The sequence below is a fragment of the Arvicanthis niloticus genome, chromosome 22 (genome assembly GCF_011762505.2).
Source record: "Arvicanthis niloticus isolate mArvNil1 chromosome 22, mArvNil1.pat.X, whole genome shotgun sequence".
In the NCBI taxonomy this organism is placed as follows: Eukaryota; Metazoa; Chordata; class Mammalia; order Rodentia; family Muridae; genus Arvicanthis; species Arvicanthis niloticus.
This window is the reverse complement of record NC_133429.1, coordinates 4,763,481-4,790,148: the sequence shown is the minus strand read 5'-3', so window position 1 is coordinate 4,790,148 and position 26,668 is coordinate 4,763,481. Positions and strand designations below refer to the sequence as shown.

Sequence of the window (26,668 nt, the reverse complement as noted above, 5' to 3'; positions counted from 1 at the left end):
GCTTTCTCTCTTCTACAGAAGTCGAATGATGGGTCTGGAATGAAATGACCCAGAATGAAAGTCTGGGTCAACATAAAGAAACGAGTGAATATGGAAAAATCTTCAGGCAGATTGTAGGTACTGCTGTGAACAAGAAAACTCTCCCTCAAGTTAAAGTATTTGAAAGACAGGTGTATAAAGGTATCCTCACTGGTGACTCCTCCCTAGCTGTCCCTATTCGTGTGCATACTGGACACAAACCTCGTAAATGTGAGTCATGTGGCAGAGGTCTCTGTAAAGCTAAAGAATGTGGAAATCTGGAAAACTCAAGAACAAGAAGAGGAAGGAGGAGGAGGAAGAAGAGGAGGAAGAAGATGGGGAGGAGGAAGAGGAGAAGAAGGAGGAGAAGAAGCAGCAGCAGCATCTAAGTTCAACCAGGTAAAAACCAAGCATGGCATGGCTATGTGTGCCTGTGGTCCTAGCAAAATCTGTGGAGACAGATTCTGAAAGCTTACCAGCCAACTAACCTAGGCAGACTGCTGAGCTAGCTAGGTTAGTGACAGATCCTGTCTTGAAGAATAAGGCAGAGAATGACAGAGGAGGACATCTGATGTCCTGCTCTGCCCTCTGAATGAGCACACATACCTCATATTGATGTGCACACAATACACACACAAACAAAAGTTTTGTTTATAACTCATAAGCAAGCAGGATTGCTAGTTTTATGCACTTTGGGAAATCTTAAAGAAGAATGCAGAAGAAGAACATCCAATGTTCTTAAATGGCTGAGCCATCTCTTCAATGCTCCACAATCTTCTTTTTTAAAAAAAAAAAAAAATAAGACTTCATTATGTACCCCTGGCTGTCCTGGAACTCATTATGTAAATAAGGCTAGTCTACAGTTCTTAGACATCCCCCTGCATCTGTCTCTGCAGTGCTGAGATTGAAGGTGAGAGCCATCATGAATGGCTCAGTCTCATATTCTTGAGAGATTTCTCTTTTATTTGGGAGGAAGAATTACCTTCAGGAATTTTTGTGGTTATCTTCAGTGTTTCTGGCATTTCTGTGTTTGTTCTAAAATTACAGAACCAGAAAAATCACTATGAAGTCTATCATAGAAAAAAACAAAAGCAAGCAAACAAACAAACCTACACCTAATCTGAATAGTTTAAAGATACAGCGTGGCCATTCTTGGTATGTTCTCCAAATCTATCCTTTCTATACTCCAAACCACTGCGCTGCACTGATGAGCAAGATGGACTTGTTCTCAGACTGCGCAGTAAAGAGTGATTTTACCCTTATTTATAAAGACCAGATTCCTGAAAGTTTCCTCCATGACATCTCTGTAGAGTTTCATCTGAGAAGGATCCAGCAAAGCCCAGTCCTCCAGAATGAAGGTCACAGCCACATCCTCAAAGGTCAAAGTCTCCTAGAACATAACACGTTTTCAGAAGGAAAGATGAGATTCACTACACCTTACATTTATCATCAGCTATGAGTTAGCTATAAATAAAGACCTTCATTTAATTCCTAGGATCCCCGTGGCGGAAGAAAAGAGCCAAATTTCCAGGTTGTCCTCTGACCTCCAGGTGCATACTGTGGCACACTTGTGCAAATACAATAAATTAATAAGTAAATAAAATGTAGAAGTAAGGCAGAGTGATAGTGGAGGACACACTACATCAGTATGTGGCTTCCATATATGCAAACACGGGTGAGTACATCCACACTTACACATGCACACACACATACACATTCATGTGTGCCACGCATGGGATGGGAGAGAGAGAGAGAGAGAGAGAGAGAGAGAGAGAGAGAGAGGAGAGAGACAGAGAGAGACAGAGAGAGAGAGACAGACAGAGAGAGAGAGAGAGACAGAGAGAGAGAGACAGACAGAGAGAGAGAGAGAGAGACAGAGAGAGAGAGAGAGAGAGAGACAGAGAGGCAGAGGGAGAGGGAGAGAAAGATACTCTAAAAGAGTATCCAGTCTACCATGATTTATAAGGTAAATATGTCTCTCAATTAATGTTATTGACCTTATAAATGCAGTTATAACATTTTCTTTAAAATCTGCAACACCTATTCACCTATTCATTATTGCCCCTGTTGGGATAGCTTACTCCAGTTTCTTTTTGGAAGATAGCCTTTGCAAAAAAAAAAAAAAAAAAAAAAATCTGCTTAAATTGTCTATCTCTGTTGGCTGAATTATTTTCATCAAGAGAATAAGAACCAGTCTTCTTGTTCCCTGTGGTGTTGAGGCCCAAGCTCAAGTCTCTGTTCGGGCGCCAAAATAATGTTAGGGTCCACACTAGCCCCACGTTGGGTGGCCAAAATAAATGTTGCAGCCCAGGCAAAATGTTGAGGCCTGGACCAACCCACGTTTGGGTGGCCACTGTATCCCGGCCCAAGCTGCTGCTCTGGTCTGCGGGTCGGGGTTCAGCAAGAGCGAGGGTAAGGGCAGACTCAAAGAATGGAGACCAGACAGGGTGTGATTCAATCCCGTTTATTCTTCAGTCTCTCTTCCTCTAAGTGTCTCCTTCTCTGTCTCCTCTGTCTGCTGTGTCTGATTCTCTGATCTCTGTCTGAATCTCTACTGTCTGCCTCTGCCTTTTATATGTCTTACTTCTAAGCCACGCCTCTAAGTTACACCTTTAATCATGCCCTTAGGTCTTGTCTCTAACTCTGATCTCTATACTTCTAAGTCATACTCTTAAGTCACACACCTTTAATCTCACACACCTTTAATCTCACGCACCTTTAATCTCAAGGTATCTAAACCAAGATTATCGGAGTGTGCTCAGCTGTTGTAGGCTATTGTAATCCAAGTCTCATGTCAGGGTATATGGCTCAAGATGGCTGCAAAGCTGATAGCCACTTTCTGCTAAAAGTCGGCCCCCAACACTGTGGTACTTGCCAGATTCTATCTCATGGCTCTGCTCCCCATCAGAGGCCCAGATAGAAGACCCGCATTCCCTCTCCCCCAACCTCCCTCTGTATGGATGTATGATGTCCAAAGAGCCATGGATGTGTGACAGAGCTCTAACAGCAAGCTGCCTTGAGACCTAGGACTCACTACCAGGGAAGTCCACACTACCGGGGAAATCTTGTTCCAAGCCCCTGAGACAAGCCACTGAGAATACCAGACTGTGGCTGTCAAAGAAAAAGCTGAAACAGTCTGTGGCTCTAACTACGAGACAAACAGAACAGATCAATATCCCAATGCTGCTATTAATTACCCCCCCACACACTGAACAGTTTTAAACACCTCTGCTGAAAGAAGATGACTTCAATTTTAAAAAAATCAAAGAAAAACTCAACTAAGTCCAGATACCTCTGACTCCCTGTGGCACCCGAATGAACACCCAGATATGCACGTGCACGCGTGTGCACACGCACACTCATCATAGTTAATTGTTTTACAGTTATAGTAGAGTTATCATATAATGGAGTAACAATATTCCTATAGGATACCTCAGGCTGATGAATACAGTGTCAGGAATGGGTTGCTCCCTCCTCCTCCGCCTCCCCCCCCTCCTCCTCCTCTTCCTCCTCCTCCACCTCCTTCTTCTCTTTGGTTGGGGGATTATATTCATTTTACTTTATGTATTTAGATGATTTGCCTTCACAGGCTTTTGTGCATCGTGTGCAAAGCAATTCCTGCAGAGGTCAGAAGGTGTCAGGTCCTCTGGAACTGGTGTTACAAATGGTTGTGAGTCAGTCACCATGTGGGTGCTGGGAACTGAACTTGGGTACTCTGAAGAGCAGCCAGTGCTCATAACTGAGGATTCATCTCCTTAGCCCCATGGGCCACTTCTTTTGGAGTTATTGGCCAGTGAAGTCCCATAGACTCCCAAACATTACAGGCTATTGCCGATGCTATTGGTTACCCTTCTGAACTTGACAGTAGACAAAAGAGCTGAAGACACCAGAAACTTGAGTAACAGGACATGGAGATATCAATTGGTACTGGCCTAGAAGCTTTATCCCTATTGGCTAGCTTTCATAGTGCTGGAAGGTGCTGGGCACTCCATGAGAGCAGAAAAGTACTCATCAATCTTAGCCAGCTGTGAACTTAGCCAGCTGCAGTCTGTCCAATAATGCAATAGTGGCACACATGTATGACTAACCAACCACTTTCTGACTGTATTTACGTCTTGCTCCACAAGATGAAATCTATATCTGGCACCATTACTTGACCAAGAACCTGTGTCTAGAGAGGTCATAGGCCCTAGGGGGGACCTATTATTATTCTGCTAATTTGGATTAAACTGACTCTAGTGATATATATATTTCAATACTCATCAGATAATCTATTTGCAGTAAACAGATACAAACACCCACAACTGGCCAAGGTAAAGAGAACAAGAGATTTTTGTAGTACACAGACATAATTGGGACATGTGAATTACACCTCTTCCTCCCCCAAGGTTTGGGGGTCAAATTGGAAAAGGGGGCAGAAAGAGTGTAAGAGACAGAGGTAATAGGTGACTGCAAAGAAACATGTTTTCCTGCACGTGTAAATTTAAGTTGGTTGTGGCAGTATGTACAAAACTTGTGCAAGCTCTACCCAGACTAAATCTCAACACTGTCAGCGGAGGTGGGCATAAAATCCTACCCACATCCAGGGAGCTGTTGGCTCTCCTTCTGGAAGGAAAGGATTCTTTAAAAGTGCATCCCCTGGTAAGTTGATCATACTCTAAGTAATTAAAGGCCAAACATCCAAGAATACATAAGCAGCACAATTGAAACTTGATGAATTAAAAAAAAAAAACCAGGACACAATGTCTTAGGTGAGTAGGAAAGGGGTGGTGGTGTATCTGACAGGAATCAGAGGAGGGGATGGATTATCATCAACACACATTGAAATGAAGTTCTAAAAAATTAATAATTAAGAAAGACCCTTTGGTCATTTCCACTCCTCCATCCACCATCCCCCAAAAGGGAGATAAGAGTCATCTATTCGTCACAATCATTTACAAGAGTATCATGGTAACCCCCCCTTACTACTTAAGTGCTGCCACAGGAAGGAGCTACAAGTGTGTCTGAAACAAGCATCCTGAAAATTTCATTTTCCAAGTAGCATGAAGAGACAAGGGAGACTGAAGGAAACAATGAACATTAGTCCTGCCCTTCAGTCATGAGAAGCAACATTAAGTGTGGTCTATTTATTAAGACAACCAGATCTTGAGACCATAGGGAGAAAAGACAATAAATCGGACTTTTCAGCAAGGCTTTGGAAGGAGAAGCATGAAGCCAAGAGGGAGCCAGTGGAGTGTGGCAGCAGCTCCTGGCTTTCTTGGGTTGGGGGTGGTTGTGATTAATCCTGGGCTAAGCCAGATGGAGCTAAGGGAACCAGAAGAGGTCAGAGCATGGGTCAAGCTCTGGGAAAGCGGTAGCGTGTTTTTAAAAATTACATGCAACAGATTGCTGTGCATTTGAGTACAGCTTTAACTATACAGAGAGTGCAAGCTTGCAGAGAACACGGCTTATCTATGTTAAAAAGCCTGCTTGGGAGCCACTGTTTACGGTCACCCACTAACGATGTTGGGGACTGTGTGTATCAGGACCTCTTGAGAAATCCAGTATTCCAAGTCACCTGTTTCAATCATCTAGCCTAGAGAGGAAAAGAAGATGCACACCGTGTTCTCCATATAAAGTGAAGAGGAAAAGGAGGAGGAGGAAGAGGACGGAGGAGGAGGAAGAAGAGGAAGAAGAGGAGGAGGAGGAAGGGGAGGAGGAGGAGGAGAAAGAGCAGCAAGCAGCAGCAGCAGCAGCAGCAGCAGCAGCAGCAGCTGAAACCCTAGCCAATCGGCCATGGAAGATATTGACTCACATGCTTCATCGGGGTCTTGGATTCACAGGGGAAAAAAATGTTCATGTCTCCATCAGTTACTGGATTTGAATTTTTGAATATTTGGCAAAAGCCTATTTGGTATCTACCAACATGTGCTCCTCAAACTGAGGATTGGAAAAAAAAGGAGTCAGAGATGCTGGGATGGATTGCCATTCATTTCTATCACAAGCCTCCACAGAGTCTGGGGCTTGTCAGCGTTAGCTGCAGAAGGCCGTGTATGCCCTGTAACCTCTTGGTGTTCTCTGCTGCTTCTTACAAGTGTTCATGGTATTGCATAGCACTTCTTCCTGTCTCTCCAGCACCTTTCACAACTTTATACCTGTCTCTTGCATGGAGACAGAGAAACCAGAGACAGCTGCTTGTCTTTGTGTGTTGTACTCTCTTTATCACTACTTCCTTCAGAGAACGTCCCAGACTCTCCCTAAGGTTAACTAAAGTGTCATAGCAATCAGCTGAGGTTTGAGCACGTGGTACTGTAACTGACCTTGCTATCAAATCATGACATTGGCACCCTGTGTTGCTGATGGTGTATCCCTACCATATCACTGTACACTTCCTTCTTCCTAGACTGTAAGATGTGTGGAGACAGGAATTCTGCCTGCTTCTGTATTTCTCCCTCTTCCTCAAACTTCTACCATAACATCGAATTCACATTGTAAACATTCACAAAAACGGGTGGTGGGGGGGGAGGAGACAACAAACCACTAGGTCTCCATACCCTCTTAAAAAGTACAAAACTGAGTGGTTCAGTTGCTCCTCACATGCCTGAACAGTTCAGAAATCCACTGAAGTTTGGAATTTTCCCAAATCCTTAGGTACTAAATAAAATATACAAAGCAACTATATACTTGCCCAGTTGTAAAATACCTGCTGTCAGTGTGGGTCAGTGTTCTGACACACAACAGACTAAGTGTGTATTCTAAAAAAGCCTCCAGAGATAAACTACTTGCTTTTTCAAGACAAGGTTTCTCTGTGAAGCCCTGGCTGTCCTGAAACTCACTGTGTAGACCAGGCTGTTCTCTAACTTAGAGATCCTCCTGCCTCTGCCTCCCAAGTCCTAGGATTAAAGGGTTGTACCACCACTGCCTATCGAGATGAAATGCTTTTGCGGTGTTCTTTTGTTTAGCAAAACAGGCAAGGTAGAACCTGAACTCTGCTATGACTACTTTGATGAAAACTGAAAGAAAATTTAATAACTTGAAGCTACAATCAACACCTTTCTTTCCACAATGGTGGATTCCAATTGAGGAAAACCTGGACAGAGGTGTTTCCATGTACCTCACCTTGTAAGAATTTTCAACTTGAGGCCAGACAAAGATCTCAAAGTACCAGTCACCACCACCCCCACCACCCCACACCTATCCCAACAACCTGGAGACTTCTCAGAGCTTGGGTATCACAGGCTGCTGGATTCTGGCCTTAATCCTGAAGGGCCTCCAACCTCAAAGCCCCAGACAGAGAACATGGTTCCAAAGGCCATAAGCCTATGTCATAAGTAGATAGCTCTCTTTACCTAGAACTAGAAACTTCAAGCAAGAAATAGATTGAGGCAGAAAGGGATATAAGAAAACATACAGAGACTATTTCTCACGTAAGTAAAAACCAATTAGGGCAATTAGATCTGCTTTCGGGAGAAAGGATCAAGTACTCAAACACCACAGCTCTTCTCTGCAAGAAGCCCACACAGCCTCCCTTTGATACTGCTAGATCACCACACATCCTGGGAGCAAACGACAGTAGGCCAGAGCTGTCCACAGAGGTCTCTAGTCCGAAAAGCAAGTCACTATGCAGGACAGGACAGCAGGGTACCAGTTACTGGCCTGCCCCAACTGCCAGGAATGAGGAACCAAAGGCACAGTAGCAACCAGTGGCAGACTTGGGCTGCACACCCTGAGGTTGACAGGAAAGATCAGGTTCTGCCACAGATACCAGGGGTAGCACACCCTCGTCTACAGACATAGACCCAACTCCTATTGTTCTGACTTCACCAGTTATCCCACACTCTTCTGTATGGCATCTGTGGCCCCTGCAGGTCACCCTGGAGACAGAGGATACGTTACCAGGAGTCTGGCAAACTCCAAATTTTTAAAATGGCAGCACAAACTGGAGGATACTCCGGGTTATAAAAGACTATCTTCCTATAGCTATGTGATTGTATTTTGTACAGCTTTGTCCAGTGAGTCTAGCTGGCTACCGAACTAGAACTTGTCCCTCTGACCTCTGGGTAACAGCAGAAACAATCACTATTGGGCTGAGCGGGGCACGATAAATAACAGATTGTACCCACAGACTGGGAGACAATGGAATTTTACTTTAAATAAAACTTGCTCCTGGCTTTCAGAGTGGGACTTCTTCTTTCGATTCTTGGTAGGCAATATTCTTGTTTCTACCTGCTGGAAACAGGGTCAGGAGTCTGTTCGATAGACTGTGTCCTATGGAGACAATCACTCATCTCAGAGAATGAACTATGTCAGGCCTGGCCAGCTGTCACTTACTGTGACACTTAAGATGCTTGCCTGAGGCAACTGGCCTTATGGGTAAAGCTTGCACATGCCTTATTATTCAATCTATTCATTTTCATGTAAGAACAGAGGCAAATAGGCCAACAAGGCAATCAAATCAATCCATATTTGACAAAGGTGTAGTCTACAAAGCAATTAAGATAGAAGAAGCAAACCTCTTATCCCTCCCAACATCTGACCCCAACCCTCCCATGCCCCTCCCCATCCCCTCTCCTAGATCTCCCTTAACTGAAGAACTGATAAAGAAAATATGGTACATCTACACAATGGAATATTATTCCACTATTAAAACAAAGACATTATAAATTTTGCAGGCAAATGAATAGATCTCAAGAATATCATCCTGAGTGAGGTAACCAGTCCCAAAAGGACATCCATAGTATGTACTCACTTATAAGTGAGTAGTAGCCATGAATTACAGGATACCTATGCCATGCTGCACAGACCCAAAGAAGCTAAACAAGAAGGAAGGCAGACAGAATCAAGGATGCTTGTGGGGCTGTTAGCTCGCACAGCGGTTGGGCTGCTGTGGTTCTCGAAGGTCTGCCACTCCAGTCGGCTAGAACCATGGCTCTAGGAGGCAGAAGCTAGGGATTCTGATTGAGTTCACTCCATGCTATGCCTGGCAGACTCTGCGAGGCTCCGCCAGGGTGCTGGGAGATCTCAGTTGGAATTCCCGCGGGGGCAGGGCTTTTGAATGGTCGTCTCCAGCAGAGGTGGCCTGACCCCAAAGACTGGTGGTCTGTCCTTGGGCTCCCAGACACTGCTGGGGGGGCTGTGGAAGAACAGAGATATGGGGGCATACGGGACTGGCCTGCAGCTGAAACGAGTTGGGGGGGGGGGGACGACAGTGCCCCGCTTGGCTGGATTATCACTGATTCGGCACTCGCTCGGCTGGGTCGCTGGGTCGGCTAGCTTGCTTGAGTTGGCAGGGCTCTACTGTGAGAGGTCTTCTGGCAGGAGATTAGGCAGTGGCTCGGCTCATTAGTTAGAGGCCTTCTCCACGGTTCCCCACAATGGGGCCCCAAAGACACAAGGAAGTCCACGGTTCTAAAAGCTTTATTGTCATGGTGGATGGCAGATGAAGCTGGCTGCACCCCCAGGAAACTCAGGGTAGACCTGAGTTAAATAGGGAAGGAGGCAGGTCTAGGAAGGAATACTTAATTGGCTACGCCCTCTGGCCTTCAGGTAACTCATTAATATGTAAATCTCTCGAGGCCCTGAGGCCTATAGTCATGCCCTATATGAGGCATGAAGGAGAGGGGGAGGGGAGGGGGAGGAGGAGGGGAGGGGGAGGGGGAGGGAGAGGGGGAGGGGGAACAACACCTGTGGAGGGGCTGGTAGAGGCGTTGCCTTACATGACTGAAAGGCACGGGTCAATGGAAGTTTTGGGGTGGGAAGGGGGCCTCGTGTCAGGAGCCTGGAATCTGGGGCATGGCCAAACACCTACCGTCGTCCCATTAGGGTCTGCATTTCAAGGACTGTGCTCAACCAGGAACCAAGCTATCCTTTCACAAACGTCTGCCCCACAGATGCTTGAATCTCACTCTGAAATTTTGAATGAGGAAATTTGCAACCCTAACCAAAAAAGGAACAAAATTAAATACTTCAGATTTCATCCACAGCTTTTTCCACCTAAGGCTTTCTTTCTTAGAGCAAAATGTTCTGGACAGGGTCTATGTCCCATTCCCAACTCCTCTCTATTTCCTCTCATTCTATAGCTCAAATTGTCCTCAAACTAGTAATAACTAATATCCAAGGCTGGCCTTGAACTTATCATTGGCAACAACTACGTTTAGAGGCTGAGCCATCTTGCCACTTCCTTTCTTTCTTTCTTTCTTTCTTTCTTTCTTTCTTTCTTTCTCTTTCTTTCTTTCTCCCTTTCTTTCTTTCTTTCTCCCTTCCTTTCTTTCTTTCTTTCTTTCTTTCTTTCTTTCTTTCTTTCTTTCTTTCTTTCTTTCTTTCTTTCTTTCTTTCTTTCTGGCAGGTTCTGGCTGGCCTGGAACTCTCAGAGATCTGCATGACTTTACCTCTAGGATTACCTCTAATTTAACTCTGAGTGCTGGGATTAAAGGAATACACCACTTCTTCTGTCTCCAAAAATTCATAATAAAATATTTTTAAATTGAATGAACAACAAGTTCAAAAGTGTATTCATTGTAACAAAATTTGTTGAATTCTAGAAACAAACAAAAAAAAAACAATAAATGTAATACAGTACACAAATAGAATCTTGGATAAAAACTAAGATCATCTCAATAGACTAGACAAAGCCTTTGACAAGATTAAACATTCCTTTTTAATGAAGGCCCTGAGGAATTGAAGGAACATATCTCAACATAAGAGAAAAATATGACAATTCAATAGACATCAAATTAAATGAAGAAAAAAATAAAGTATTTCTTTTAAAACTAGACAAGGGTATCTATTTTTTCCATTATACCATACATTTCAATATACTGCTAAAAGTTAAATCAATAAATCAACAGCAAGAAATAAACCAAGATACAAAAAGGTAAGAAGAAACTCAATTTTCATATAACCCTATTTTCATATAATATAATCTAAACTAGAAAGGCTCAAAGATTCTATCAGAAAATTCTGAAATGTGACATACACTTTAATCAAAGTAGGAAGATACAAAATGCAAATGCAAAAATCAGCAAAGCTTTCTATCAGTAATGAACATACTAGGAAAGAAATCAGGAAAACAATCACCTTTGCCTCATAATAGCATTTTTTAAAATGCAAGGAAATGAATAGGATTAAATCTATGCAAGAAAGTGAATGGTCTGTATGATGAGAATGTTATCCAGACACTGAAGAAAGAACCTGAATAGTTACATCTACACTAGTAGATGATGCTGGAAAAACTAGAGATACATATGCTAAAGAAAGAGATAAGAACACTATTTACCACTTTGAACAAAAATCAATTCAAAATGGAACAAATACTTTGAACCCTATGCCTTATACATATGAGACAGGTGCTCACTTCTGGTTTGCCTCTCCAAGATTTAATTTTGTCTTTTGTTTTTCAAAATCTCTGTCTGTATTAAACTTGTTGTTTATATCCAGAATGAATCTTCTCAATGCATTCAACTGTTTCTCTGTATATCTTGGACTGCCTTGCTTTAAAAAAATTATTATTTTATTTTTGTTTTCTTTATTCATTTCAATATCCTTTGACTCTGTTATTACGTTCTTTGGAAATGTAGAGTTTATATTATATAGTGATACATTTATTGTGGTTTTGTCCTGAAATTTACACATCTATTCAGGCTGATCTCTCTCCCTTTTATGAGGAAGATTTCCTGATTTCCTGATTTTCTTGCCAAGGTTTTCCACATCGGTTGTGTAATACCAAGATTGATTTTGGTGATCACGTATAGTATAATCTTGCCATGCTTCTTTGGCTTTCATTAGTAGGTTTTGACACAAAGCACAATACTTCAGAGGCTGAATATATATGGCTTCCTATGTACAGTTGCCCCAAGAATCTGGTCTTTATTAATTCAGGCCGCTGTTGTAAACCAGTTTATGTGAAGTATATACTTAGTGGCTAGTTTTTATGTGTATTTCTTTGATCTATACTATCATATAACTCAGGTTAGTTTTGAACTCCTCATTCCTGTGCCTCTCCCTCTCAAGTGCTGTGATTACAGTTATATATCATATACCTGACTCACTGGGATTACTTCTAAAATAGGAGTGAAACCCCTTTTAGGTGGTGGTGGTTTCCATGGGTATTGTTGGCATGGATTCTACTTGAAAATGCTTCTGATATTGGTTCTTTTAATTATGCAGAATCCAGTGCTGTGTTTGTGTCTTCCACTCTCAAGTATATTTGGGGGAAAGCAATCAGCTTGGGCACAAGCCATCTATGGGTATACAAACTTTAGGTGTCTCTGGAACAAATGAGACCCTATCTTCTTGATGGGTTACCAGTGGCATGTGTTGCAGACAGGTGGAAACTTATAAAATGAGTGCAGCCCTGAAAGGCAACTGGCCTTTGATGGTCTTGCTCAGTAACAAGCATGGATGTTAGAAAGGCAAGAGACTCCAGTTTCACTTGACTAACGTATCCAATTGCCCAATTCCAGTATGCATAAAGATACTGTTCCAATATGTTAGCTTCTTTTTCATTTTCCTGTTTTCTTTCTTACTATATTTTTATTTTTTAAAATTATTTTTTAAATTAAAGCAACATTGTCTGACTATATATTCCTGGCAGCCTGAATTACTGTGTTTACCTTGAAATCACAGAGATCTTCTTGCTTATGCCTCTCAAGGGATGAGATTAAAACCCCTGTACCTAGCTTTTAAAAGCTTTTATGATTTTAATTTTTATTGCTTTTCTTATGTTTACCCAATTTTATTTATTCTGTGTGGTTATTACCTTACTAAACAAAATCTCACTCCCTTCTTTTATCCAAATAGTCTTTTGTCTTTAATTTATTAATTTATTAATGTATTAATTTATGTGTCTGAATGTTTGCCTGTGTATACATGCAAATGTGTGCCATGTAGATGCCGAGTGTACATGGAGGTCAGAAAATGACATTGGATACCTTAGAACTGGAGTTAGAAATGATTATGACCTACCATGTGGATGCTGGGAATCAAACTTAAGTCTTCTGGAAGAGCATTAAGGTTTCTTAACCACTGAGCCAACTCTCTAGTACTGTTTGTTTGTTTGTTTGATACAAGGTCTCTCTGTGTAGTGTTAGCTACCCTGATACTCACTCTGTAGACCAGGCTGGCCTTGAACTCACAGAGATCTGCCTGCCTCTGCTTTCCAAGTGCTGGGATTAAAGATATGAGCCACCACTGCCCAAATCTTTTTTGTCTTTTAACTTTGATTTTAACTTTTATGTCTTTAAAAAAATGATTTTACTTTACGTGTATGGTGCTTTGCCTGCATGCGCTATGTACCCCTGTGGAGCACTTGTGCTCACCTATTCCCTGAGAAGAGATCTGAAAGTGCAACACCTCGAACTGGAGTTACAGACAGTTGTGAGCCACTACGTGGATGCTGGGAACTGAACCTGGGTCCTCTGGAAAAGCAGCCAGTACTCTTAAGAGCTGCATCACCTCTTTAATCCACTAAATGATTTTTTTCACTTCACACCTTTCTCTACTATACCTTTGCATTGTCTTTATGTGTTTATTGGCAGTATAGTTGAGTTTTAAATGTATCTTTATATATGGTATAGTTTGATGTCTGTGACTTGGTGACATAGTGACATAGTAAGCTGTTCAGTAAGACTGCTGAATGGAACGAGATGTCAGTTACAATTATTCTTGCTCAAGCTACAAATTGCACAGGCTAAGGGGATTAAACAAAAGACAACTTTTACTCAAGAGTTTTAGAACTCGGAAATTTCAAAATGACGTGTTAGCTTGGAGCTGGAAAGATGGCTCTGTGCTTCGTGCTCTTGCTGAAGACTGGCGTTTCATTCTCAGAACCAATACCAGGCAAGTCTCAGTTGCTTATTACTCAGTGCCAGGGATTTGACACCTACATTCACACGCACATACACACATAGACAAATTTTTAAATCTCAAAGTAGCATATTAGTTTAATTACTAATTAAACTGTCCTGTGAACTTGAGCAACTTTATTTCCTACTTCTGATGTAATATAATCAGGGACTACTTACTGAAGTAATAAAATCAGCAAAACACTGCAACAGCGACTGAGAGTTTCTCGTTCCTTTCTTGAAATGTTTTTCTTTTCCTTTTGAAGTTATAATTTACTTGACACCATTTCCCCTTTCCCCTTTCCGCTCTCGAAGCTTTCCCAGGTACGCCTTGCTCTCTCTCCGCTCGCTCTCTCTCTCTCTCTCTCTCTCTCTCTCTCTCTCTCTCTCTCTCTCTCTCTCTCGAAGCCTTCCCACGTTCGTACGCCTTCCCTCTCCGCTCTCAAAGCCCTTCCCACCTACGCCTTGCTCTCTCTCAAATCCCCGGCTTTCTCCATTGTTATCACATCCGTGTACGTATTTGTACATAGCCTTACATTACTTGCATGTATGTCTTCAAGACTGACTATTTGGGTGACCAACTGGTGTGCTCTTCCCTGGGGAAGGCAGTGTCTCCACTCTCAGCACTCCTTACTTGCTTATTTTTGTGTAGAGTTCAGGTAAGAGTTTACCTTTTTTGCAAACTTGTTTAATTTCGTTTAATTATATTTCCTGGAAACAATTTAACTTACAGGCATTTGTATGTATTTATTGCTAAAACGTGGGCACACAGGACTGCTGTAAACTTTGCAAACCGTCAAGGCAGGAAAGTGGCCAACAGCCCTGCCCCCAAGCCTGGGGAGGTCCAATGGCCAGGCCCCGCCCCCAGACCTCCCTAAACTGTCATAACAGCATCTCCAGCCTCTGTAACAGTCACAAAGTTATCTCCAGCCCCTCAATAGGACTCTCTCATGTTATGCTAATTTTAGGTATAAAAAGTCTGAACAAAAGTCACGAATCCCTGAACAGGAAAACCTACCAATCCCGTGTTCCCCCAAACTCAGGACTTTAAACCCTGGGAATCCCTGCCCTAGAACCCCTTCTGTCCCCCACACCCCATATACACAAGAAACCCCATATAAAAGCCATGTTTTGCTCAGTTCCCTACTGTCAGCTCCCTCCTGGGAGCAGAGGCAGACCCTCCTGGATTCATCCCTCCAATAAATCTCTTATGAGACTTGCTGCCTGGTGTGACTCTTTCATCTGAAGAAGCCAAGAAGCAATGAAGAAAAGAGACAAAGAGAAGAAGCAGGGCTGAGGCGCCCGAGCTCCTGAGCTCAACTGGAGATACCCTCCCCTGGGACCTGCAATGCCTCTCCTGAAGAGGCTTTCTTTCACAAGCTATGGGGTTCCTGAGCTCCCATGTCTCAGGATAGCCTTCCATTGGGACACTGTCCCACCTCAGAGCTGCGTGGTTCCTTGGCTTCCAAGGCTCAGGACACCTTCCCATCCCAGCATGAAGGCCAACAGAAATACTAAGAACTATTAAACTATTAAATATAAGAACAGAAAATAGGCATTATTGTGTAGCAGTTTCTTGGGTGATTGAAACATTACATTCTGCAGAGGACTCCTTGAAACAGAAAGTAAACAACTCAAATTATCTTCAGGAAGTCCCTGAAATTGACCAGATTCACTATACTCCTTCCTCCCCAAGAATAAACAGTAAAGAATGCTGCTGAGTCACTCTCAAGTCAAATTGCAAAGATGGCTTTTAAACCAACCAAGATGCAAAGAAGATTCAGGGACAAGTCTAGCTGCCAGGAAGAAACAGAGAGAGCAAAAGTAAGTAGCCTAAAAGAAGCAGAAACCAGAGGAACCAGAGTTGCTTGGAAGAGGCTCAGACCAACTGAGTTACCTGGAAAAACCATTCTCCAACCTGTTGAGTTTGCCTGCAGAATGCAGTGAGATCCAGGCTTCTAGATTTTGTGAGCCATCAGCCATGCTGGAGTTGGCTTTGTGATGTGGCTGTCCTGCTCCATTTCTGCTCCTGTAATCAACTCCTCACCCCTGTAAGTAACTTCAGTAAAACTCACTGGTTCACTAAGTTGAACTTGGGTTGTGTCCGTACTTTGTCTTGAGCAAACAAGCATATGTGACCGTACCACCTCAGAGCCACTTTTATTGCTAATGTGAGGGGTCCACTTAAAGCCAATGTAACTAAAACACCAAGCAGATGACAAAGTTTTATTGTAATCAAGCCACTACTGATCGATCAGGGCCACACAACAGTGGATGCAAATAACTTTCTGCAGCTCCAGTACAGGGAATTTGATGCTCTCTTCTGGCCTCTGTGGGCTCCTGTATGCACATCTTGCACATAAGCTCATGAAAGCACACATACATACATATGAGAAAAAAGTTTAAAAGAATAGAATATGATAACTTATATTTTGAAATTATTAATTACTTTAAAAAAGTCTAAGATATCTAAGTGTAAGTGGATTTTAATTTGCCAGTGCTAGAATGAATTATATACAGTATTCCTGAATAAATCATGTTTTCTAGTTTATTTGCCCTAAGCAATATTTCTCACTTCTTCCTTTATTTAACTGCTTAACAGACATGACACATTTCAGTAAGTACACATAAACATAAAGCAGCTTTCCTGTATGAGTGATTTTTCATATACAGCCAGAATATTATGATCACACATTATGCCAATCACAACTGAAAAATGGTATTAAACCCCAACTGATACCACACTTTAAAAATAGCATAAAACACAAAACTTGTAGTTTGCTTCTGAGTTTGAGATTTATGCCAGTTATATGGACGTGTGCTGACATATCCAGAGAACACAAAATGCACCTTTACATATTGGCTTTCCAAGGGAATACAGACAGGCACCTCAGATTCTATTCTGTTTTTCTTTGCCTTGGTTGAATTATTCCTGTATCCCCCATCCCTCACTTTTACAAAGTACAGATTTACATAGCCTGGATTCAATTGGAACTTACTCTATAGTCCAGCAGAGCCCTGACTTCCTGAGTGGCTAGGATTGCAGAAATTGGCTACCATGTTCAGTTACTTTTGTTTATAGATCTTATTTTAGTCAGATAAATGGTTTCAACTTTGGTTGATAATCACACTTCTTTCACAAAAGTGAAAGGATCAACTTGTGAACTTACATTGTTCATGCTTTTGTACTAAAAGCACTCAAGCCTCTATTATTCGTATTCAATATTGTATCATTAATACTCTATTAAGCTGCCATGTGAGGAATGTAGGAAAATGGTAACATTTGTAACAAGTTTTATTAGGCTTGGATTCTGATAACATTCCTAAACATACGACTTAGTCTATATTCTAGGTGAATTTTGAAGAGAAATATTACAAGAATGCCAAAAATACGAGAAAAGGTGTATTTGAAAGATGGCGTCATATAGCCCAGGCTAGCCTTGAATTCTTTTTTGGGTTTTTTTGTTTGTTTGTTTGTTTGTTTGTTTGTGTGGTGGTTGAAGATGCTTGGGCCATGGGAAGTGCATGATTAAAAGGTGCGGCCTTGTTGGAGCAGATGTAGCCTGGTTAGAGGAAGAACATCACTGTGGAGGTAGCTTTGAGATCCTACACTTAAACTCTGCCCATGTGTGGAAGAGACTCTCCCCCTGACTACCTGAAGAAGTCAGTAATCTCTTCCTGGCTGCCTTTAGATCAGGATATAGAACTCTCTTCTAGCACTATCTCTGCCTACACACTGCCATGATTCCCACCATGATGATACTGGACTGAAGCTCTGAAACTATAAGGCAGCCCCAATTAAATGTTGTACTTTATAAGAGTTGCCTTGGTAATGGTGTCTCTAAACAGCAATGAAACCCAAAGTAAGACAAAAGTTGGTTCCAGGGACAGAGGTATTGCTATGGTAGCCCTCACCATGTTTTTATTTGGAGGATTGTGGATTAGGGGAATTTGAATTTAGAAAGCATTGGGATGCTTTAAATGGGGCTTAATGGCATATTCTAGTAGGTATATGGAAGATAATTGGTGCTGAGGGTGATTTGAACTCTGAGGACTTGGCTCAAGTTGCTTCAGAGGAGAGGAATTTTAGTATGTTGTCTGGAGATCTATCTTTTGATGTTTAGGTGCATAATGTGGCTGCTTTTTGCCCTGTCCTGGGGAGTCTGCCTGAGGCTAAGGTGAAGAGATTCCAGATTGGTTGTGTGGAGGAAGGAGGTCTCAAAAAAGCCTAGCATAGACTTTGCCCTGTAGCTCACTCTTGTGAAGAGGGTTTTGATCAAGCATAGCACAGTGAGAAAGGAAAATTACAAAATATACGGTTCAAAGATGAAAGGGCACAAGGAAGTGAAATGGAGCTAAATCCAGTGTTTCAAGGATACAAAATGGAATTAAGGAGTGGTGACCTTGGGGCAAGATCTTACCCAGCTAAGCTTATTGTTTATGCTTGTTTGCAGCTGAATGAGGGGACAGATATATCACGTTAGGTGTTATTATTACCTGGTTATTGTTTTCATTTGGACTTTTAATCTGAAATGAACTACAATCCAGAAATGGAGGGCACACCTGTGATCCAAATCTTGAGGCTGGAAGACACGGGCTTTTGATCCAGATCTTGAGGGAATAGTCGCCATGAAAAGCTTAGGTCAGACACGGTAGTGCATGCCTTTAATCCCAGGAGACAGAAACAAACAGATCTCTGAGTTCAAGTCCAGCCTGGTTCACAGCAAGTTCCAAGTAGAGAAAAGCTGAGGACCAGGCATACATACATACCTTTAATTCCACAACTCAAGAGACAGAGACATTTAGATCTCTGAGGTCATGGTCATTTTACAGAGCAAGTTCCAGGAAAGCCAAGCTTAGGCAGTAAAGGATGTAAATAGAACAAAGAAGCCATGTTCCAGCCCCAGCAAGCAGCAGAACTCTTCAGCTTGGTCATGTGGCTCTGGCTTTAGAGTCAAGAATAAAAGGATTACTGAGACAATGATGCTATTTTCAGGAACTAAAAAATTAGCAGTGATTAAGAAGAGACCAGAATCACTGTGTTGCAAGAAACTTATGGGAGAAAAGATTTTCTTTTAGTTTATTACAGCTACAATAGCAGAGAAGTCAAGGTGGAAGGAACTTCAAACTGCTAGACACATCACATCCATAGTCATAAGCAGAGAGAAATGAATGCATGCATGCTTGTCTCCTTGCTTGCTTGATTTCTCATCTCTTAAACAATTCAAGATCCTTCCCCTAGGTAATGGGTTGTTTACTGAGTATTCCTATATCAACTAACAATAAAGACATCCTCCCTATACATGCATGAACCAGACAATTCCTCAACATGAACCTAGGTTGTGTCAAGTTCACACTTAAAAATTTCTGATCACAGATGATAATACAAGAAATCATATCCTTGTTTTCAAATGATTTGCTCACATGCTTAAGACCCTAAAGACTGTACAGGAAAACTCTTTGACCTAATAAACACTACAAAAATAAGCAGGATATGCACACAAAACCACTCATACTAAAGAAAAGACCTTAATATGAGGAGAGTGGGGCACATCTTTAATCCTAGCACTTAGGAGCAGAGGTTGTAGAATCTGTCTGAGTTCCAGGATAACCAGTGCTCCTTAATGAGTTTCTGTCTCAATCTCAATCTGAAACCAAAACCAAAACAAGCTAAGCATGGTCACCAATGCACTTGTATAATGAACATAGTAAAACAAGCCTTTTGACACCAAAGCCAGCTTAGTAGGGATCCCAAGGTTGCATCACCTGAGTTGTTGCATAACCACACTCAGTTATATCACTCACTCAAGATAAACAGACCTGGCCTAGAACCCCATGATGCCTAGTGGGACTGTATATAAGGAGAGACCAAGAGCAATGCTCTGTTTTGTACATATGGAGACACCACCTTGATTTGCCCTACAGCTGAAGAGTCTCCCCTAGGATCCTGACCTTAGAATCAGAGACTTTCATTAGAGACTGGACTTAATGAGCTAAGATACATGCACAGGTGAGCAGATTTGGAGCGGTAGACTTAGGACCGTATACACAGGAATTTAGAGTGTTGAACTTTGTGTGGAGACCTTCAGCATAATAAAATGTAACTTTTGTTATACAAACTACCACATATCTACCTTCTTGTTCATGACAACTTGTAATGCCAGCTGTCGTATAGAGAAAGGTAAGTCTCTGGAGCTCATTGGCAAGCCAGCCTAGCTCAATCAAAAAAAAAAAAAAAATGGCAAGCTAGTTTCAAGGGAGATGTGGACAATGTATTTTAGGATGACACCTAAAGTTGTCTTACAGCTTTTATACACAGGCTTCATATACCAAGACTCATGTGCAGACCCTTATGCATGTGCACACACAGATTTAATGTGAGATCAGACCTTTTGAAACCTCCAGAGGAAAACATATTAAGATACAGGCATAAACTGATACATTTACAACCTGCACCTAAGGCTTAAGGGTCATATTTTTGAAGAGCAGGAGGAAGAAAAGATTTCCTGTGACTTGTGCTTCCTAGAAATACCAGAAAAAGCTATATCCACGAAATCTCATCAGTGTAACTGCTTAAAAAGATGTGAGAAATGATGACACCATTAAACAAGCTAACACGGAAGGAAGAAAGCTCATGAGGCCTCAGCCCTAGACAAGGAATTATAGCCAACAAAGAAATGCTGAAAGTGGGAAAAATAGTCTCTCCAGGAAAAAGCACACCAATTAGTTATCCAGACTGTTTGAGAAGGATGAGAAGGCGTGGCCTTGCTGGAGGAAGTGTGTTGTTGACGGTTGGCTTTGAAGTTTCAAAAGCCTGCATCAGGCCCAGTGCCTCTTTCTTTGCCTGCTGCCTGAAATCAAGAAGTGAAGCTTTCAGCTATTGTTCGAGTGCCCAGACCTGCCTGCTTCATGCCATAAATGGTAATGAACTAACTTTCCAATTTGACTAATAAGATTAGCCAGAACAAGTAAGATCCAAGGTCAAGGAAAGCCTCAGTGAATAAAGTGGGGACTCTTCAAGGAAGACACGCACTGTGAACTTTGGGTCTACACATATGCCCGACACAGATGTAAATACTTATACATGTGTACATGAGCAATAAGAGAGAGAGAGACAGAGAGAGATGAGAGAGACAGAGACAGAGATGGAGACAAAGAGAGAGAGACACACAGAGATTCAATACCCTAAAGGAAGAAGCTACAAAAATAATAAAAACATATTATGGATTTAAAATAAACATAAATAATAGAGAAAAACACTACTTTGCTCTAAGGCTGCCAGGTTTATTTTTAATTTTAATTTATATGTATTTTTTTTATTTTTTATGTGGTTTTTTTTTCCTGCATGTAATTTGGTACCTGAGGAGGCGAAAAGGTGTCTGACTCTGTAAGGCTGGAGTTGAAGACTGTTATAAATTGTTATGTGGGTGCTGGGAATCAAATTTCAAGTCCTCTGGAAGAACAGCAACTGCTCTTAACTGCTGAGTGTCATTTCTACAGCACACATTTTCTTTAAAAAAAAAAAAAAAGCTAATATTTTCTTTGTGTGCCATAGTGTATGGAGGTCTGAGGGAACCTTGTGAGACTCGGTTCTCACCTTCCACCGTGGGGGTCCCAGGGACTGAACTCAGGCTGACACATTTCACTAGGCCAGCCTGTCCGTTTTGAATGAGGCCTAGAGCAACATAGTGTAGTATGTGATGAACACAGATGCAAAAATCTCAATTAAAATTCAAATTAAGTTCAGCAGTACATAAATAGGGTAGACAGTATTGCTAATCAAGGACCATTTTTAACAGACAGAAAATATTGATAACACCAGGGTAGAAAACCTTTTATTTTTATTCACTGATTTATAATAGCTCCTTGCATATAATTGTTGTTCAATAAATGAGAAAATATAATAGATTCTTTACATTTGTTTTGCTACATTAAAGGGAAACATCCACATGGTATCTGGGTAATGTCAAAACAACTATTTTAACCAATCCCATGCCTCCCCACCCCCACTTTTCGTCAGTTTCCCATTTGGCTTTTTCATGAGAATAATAATCATTAATTGATTAATTATATATGTGAGTGTTCTTGCTCAGTATTGTGGAAATCAGAAGACAAGTTATGATAGTTTTTCTCTCTCTCCACTATGTGAGGTTGGGGATTGAACTCAGATCTTTCAGCTTGTGTTATATCCTTGATGTGCCTGTCTGCAGTCCCTAGTTTCCTCCACAAAACCCTAGGCAATTGATTGCATCTTGAAAACTGTCCCGAGATACCCGCTAGCTACAGGCACCAAAGCAACACAGCTTGTGATTCTACAAGTGGCCAATATTTCAATTGTTACTTGACAATCCCAGAATTCAAGTTTGGCAGTCTCTGGAGGTGTGGGCCAGCCCTTCTGGCCACTGCTTGGTAGAGCCTTGCTCAATAGGTGAGTCTCTAGGGCTCACTCAGTTCCCCAGGTTGAGGAGTTGCAGCCTGGAGACTGAGGAGGTCCATGTAGGGTTTGCAATCAAGGACATTCCTCTTAGGTTGGAGCATAAGCTTTGTTTCAGTCACAGAGGCATAAAGTGCCTCTCATAAGTTTGGGGAGTTACAGAATTGAAATAAAATCTCTTGTCAAATGGGGGGACAAGAGAGTCCTTGTCATTCTGAGGTGGCTGCTGCAAAGAAATGCCTGACATTTGGAGCTGTGAGGAAAAAAAAAATCGTTGCTTAGTATCAGGGTTTTGTTGTTCTTGTTTATTTACAACAGTTTCAAAGAGATCAGGGATGCGAGGAAATCCCTGTCATGTTGAAAGTCCCAAATTGAGGTTGATTTAGGTTTGAGGATAATGATACTGGTTACTGACCCCAACTCCAGGACTGTGACTGGAGAGCCTCGTCTTGTTTGCCTTGTCCTTAAAGACTTAGAGGTAACTTTCTAATAACTGGACCAGAAGTGGAAGGATTTCTTGATCTCGTGTCCTTAGATGTTTTTGTAGATGAGAGAGGGTCTCTTCCAAGCTCCTCCTTCATTCTTTATGCTGTGGTTTGCATCATAATAATGGGAGTGGAGAATCTAGAACCCAAGAAGCAAGAGGCCAGCAACAAAGTAGTTACAGAAGCTTCTTGAGAGGTTTCAGGTATTTATATGAAACACCAGAAAGTTACCATCTAACTTCAGGGCAAAAGAAGTGGCCTGGGAAGGGCTCAAAAGTAGAGCAGGACATAAAACTATTTCTCTGTTCTCTCTCTTAGTGAAAGAAATTCTAAAGTCTGGGTCCCGTGATCCATCAACAGGGAGGGTGTTTGCTGCTAACTTCTCATCCTCTTTGAACACCACAACCTTGGTCTGCTCTAAAACCTGTGAAGATTGGCCTTGGTGCCTGTGTATTGTCTTTGTCGACAGCCTTACAATGTGAACCACTTCATGATTGAGTGTGACCTGTGCCAGGACTGGTTTCATGGTAGCTGTGTTGGGATCGAAGAAGAAAAGGCAGTTGACATTGACGTCTACCACTGCCCAGACTGTGAGGCTGTATTTGGGCCTTCCATTATGAAAAATGGCATGGATTATCTAAAGAGCGTGAAACTCTCCAGAGGGAGCCAGTGAGGACTGGGAGCTCTATCTTTATTCACCAAATCCAGGGTAAGATTTTGACAGCTCTGACAAAATGATTTTGAAGCCCACAGAAGTCAGTTGACAGTGAAATTCCTGGAAGAAAGTAGTTTCAGTATACCTATCCTTGTCTTGAAGAAGGATGGGCTGGGGATGACACTTCCACCAGCATCATTCACTGTCAGAGATGTGGAAACAATATGTTGGTTCTGACAGAGAGATTGATGTGATTGATGTGGCATGTCAGGCTAGCAGCAAGATGATGCTGGGTGATTTTGTGAAATATTATTACAGCAGTAAGAGGAAAAAAGTCCTTTAATGTTATTAATTTGGAATTCTCTAATACTAGACTTTCTAACATAGTAGAGAAGCCCAAGATAGTTAGCAAGCTTTCCTGGGTTGAAAACCTATGGCCAGAAGAGTGTGACTTTGAGAGACCCAATGTACAAAAGTATTGCCTTATGAGTATGCAGGATAGCTATACAGATTTTCACATTGAAGTTGGTGCACTTCAGTCTGGTATCATGTACTTAAGGGTGAGAAGATCTTCTACCTGATCCACCCAACAGATGCTAAACCTGACTCTTTTTGAGTGTTGGAGCAACTCTTCTAACCAAAAAGAAATATTCTTTGGTGACCAGGTAGACAGATGTTACAAGTGTTCTGTGAAGCAAGGACAGACATTTTTCATTCCTGCAGGATGGATCTATGCTGTGCTGACCCCTGTGGATTGCCTAGCATTTGGGGGAAACTTCTTACACAGTTTAAACATTGAAATGCAGCTCAAAGCCTATGAGACTGAGAAGCATCTGAGTACAACAGCTCTCTTCAAGTTTCCAAGCTTCGAGACCATCTGTTGGCATGTGGGAAAGCACATCCTGGACATCTTCGAAGGTTTGCGGGAGAATGGGAGATGTCCTGCATCCTACTTTGTCCGTGGTGGTAAAGCTCTAAGCTTGGCCTTTCAAGCCTGGACAAGGAAAGAAGTTCTGCCAGACCATGAGGATGAGATCCCAAAGACAGTGCAGACCGTACAGCTCACTGAAGATCTGGCTAGGGAAATCTGTCTGGTTGAAGATACCTTCCCAACAGAAAACCCCGAGGACAAGTACGATCTTTAGGCTCCAGCAGGTCAATACCAATTCCTCTTTCTTAACTAGGCCAGCTCATTCCACTTCAGTATTCACGTCTACATTATCACTGCCCTCCAAAAGTGGTTCAGAAAAGAAAAGCCCAAGGTATAAAGATATCTTCAAGAAGAAAGAACGAGCGAGCAAGGAGAGTCCAGCTCTGGGGCTTAGTTATCAACATAGCTGTAATTTCATGGATCTAAATAATCATCAACAATGGAAGGTAGATTCTTCCCAAAACGTAGAGTTTAACATCACCAGCACTTGTTTGAATGACTCAGATGATGACTCAAACTATGACAAAGTCCTTGATGGAAATGAGAGCCTGGCACCTCTGTTGATGGCTAATGGCAGTGCCAAGAGGGTGAAGAGCTTGTCCAATTCTTGGCAAGCCAAAATCATAAAGAAGGAAGATAAATCAAGGTTGGTAGAAGAACAAGTGATGGTGGACAAGTTTGGCTTGGATTCGGATGATGAGCTGCAGATTAATAAGAGACTGGGCAAAGAGAACGGGAGTCTGGTAGTAAGACCAAAAATTCCCCAAATTTGCCCCATGTGAAGTTTTGCTCTGACCAAAACCAAAGTCATGAACCAGGGAAAACTGATATCACCATTGTAGAGAACTATAAATAGATGAGGAAATGGCAGAAGGGGTTGAAGGCAACCTTAAGAATGGAAGTGAATTGATGGAATTCTTGATCCACTTAAGGCCAGGAAACAGGTGGGAGGACCTGGCTGTGTTGTCCTCACTGATGACCCAGACTATTCCAGCAATAAGGAGGATAACCAGGACACTGTGTTCATGGCTAAGTTGCAGTCCTCACCCCCTTCACCAGCTCTCTCCAGCCTTCAGGCATTTTGGAGTGGGAGGCAAGACCAAGGCAACAAAAGTACCAGCAATGCCTTGGGCACAGTGTCTAACAGTCCTGTTTCTCAGCACCACCCCAAGAAAATGGCCCATCAAGCGGCTAGCATACTGGAGAACTGAAAGTGAGGAGGAAAATGCCTGTGTGAATGAGCAGGACAGCTTGGGAACATGCTTCAAGGAAGTTAAGTATATCTACTTATCCCTGGAATCTGATGATGATGATGACGACGACCTTGTTTTGAGATCTCCACCAAAGAAAAGGAAGATATCAGATAATGACCCACGGGTTCCTAGGGCAGGTGAGATCCCAACACTACCAAAGCAGGACCATCCTGTACTCGAGGGTACCAGGGTTGCCTCAATTGAGAGAGGCTTGGCTACAGCAGCTACAAAGTTGGCACAGCAGGTGAACAACATGAAGCTCTCTCTCTCTGACTAATCCACAAAAAAAGCAGCCAATAAACAGAGAAGATAAGACTTAAATCCATACCCTCAAACTTCAGCTTTTCTGTTGCCTGATACTTAGGTGAATATATATTTTAGTAAAAATATCCTATTTAAATGAAAATTAATAGGATTGTGTTTTTAATAAGAAGTTCTATAGAGTTGAAGAGTTTCTTAGAAATGACTTCTAGGCTGTTATTGGGACCCAGCCGAGATCAGGCAGGTCAAGAACCTTTTTTACTAAAACCTGCCCCTGTCGTTTATATCTCAGTGCTACGTGTGACTTAGAAATAAAGAAATTTTACTGCTTTAAATAAGCTCAAGATGAAGAAAACAAAAGGACTACAACAATAAAATATAAGCAAAAGGCTCACCAATATCTGTCTTGAGACTGTATATCCTATTTTGAGCTTTGCTTGGGTCTAGGAACTTCTCCTGGGATAGACTTCACCAAAATAAATGTATTAGAATCCCATTGTTACCAAACAGTTTTAATCAAGATATGCTGAAGATTTTATTATTTCCCAAACACACATGTCACTAGTCAATCATAAGGTGGTTTTATGAAGTCTGAGATGTATAATGAATGATTAAAATCTTTGGAACAAAAAAAAAATGATATCTTGCCTAATACAAATAAAGGGAAATCTCTGAATCTTTGTTTGGATGTGTTGTCTTCTAAAGAGTCACGCACCCAAGGTTTGTGTCCAATGCTGGAGGCTAAAGGGAGCCTCTTGGGCTATCACTTCGCTGATTTATAATTTCAGTTCTTCACCATTGCTTCATAAGT

General features: G+C 41.9%; 1 pseudogene; it reads left to right on the top strand.

Moving 5' to 3' along the window:
* Positions 1 to 54: 54 nt before the first annotated feature.
* Positions 55 to 26,459, top strand: LOC143436475 (histone lysine demethylase PHF8 pseudogene; annotated as a pseudogene).
* Positions 26,460 to 26,668: the final 209 nt, after the last annotated feature.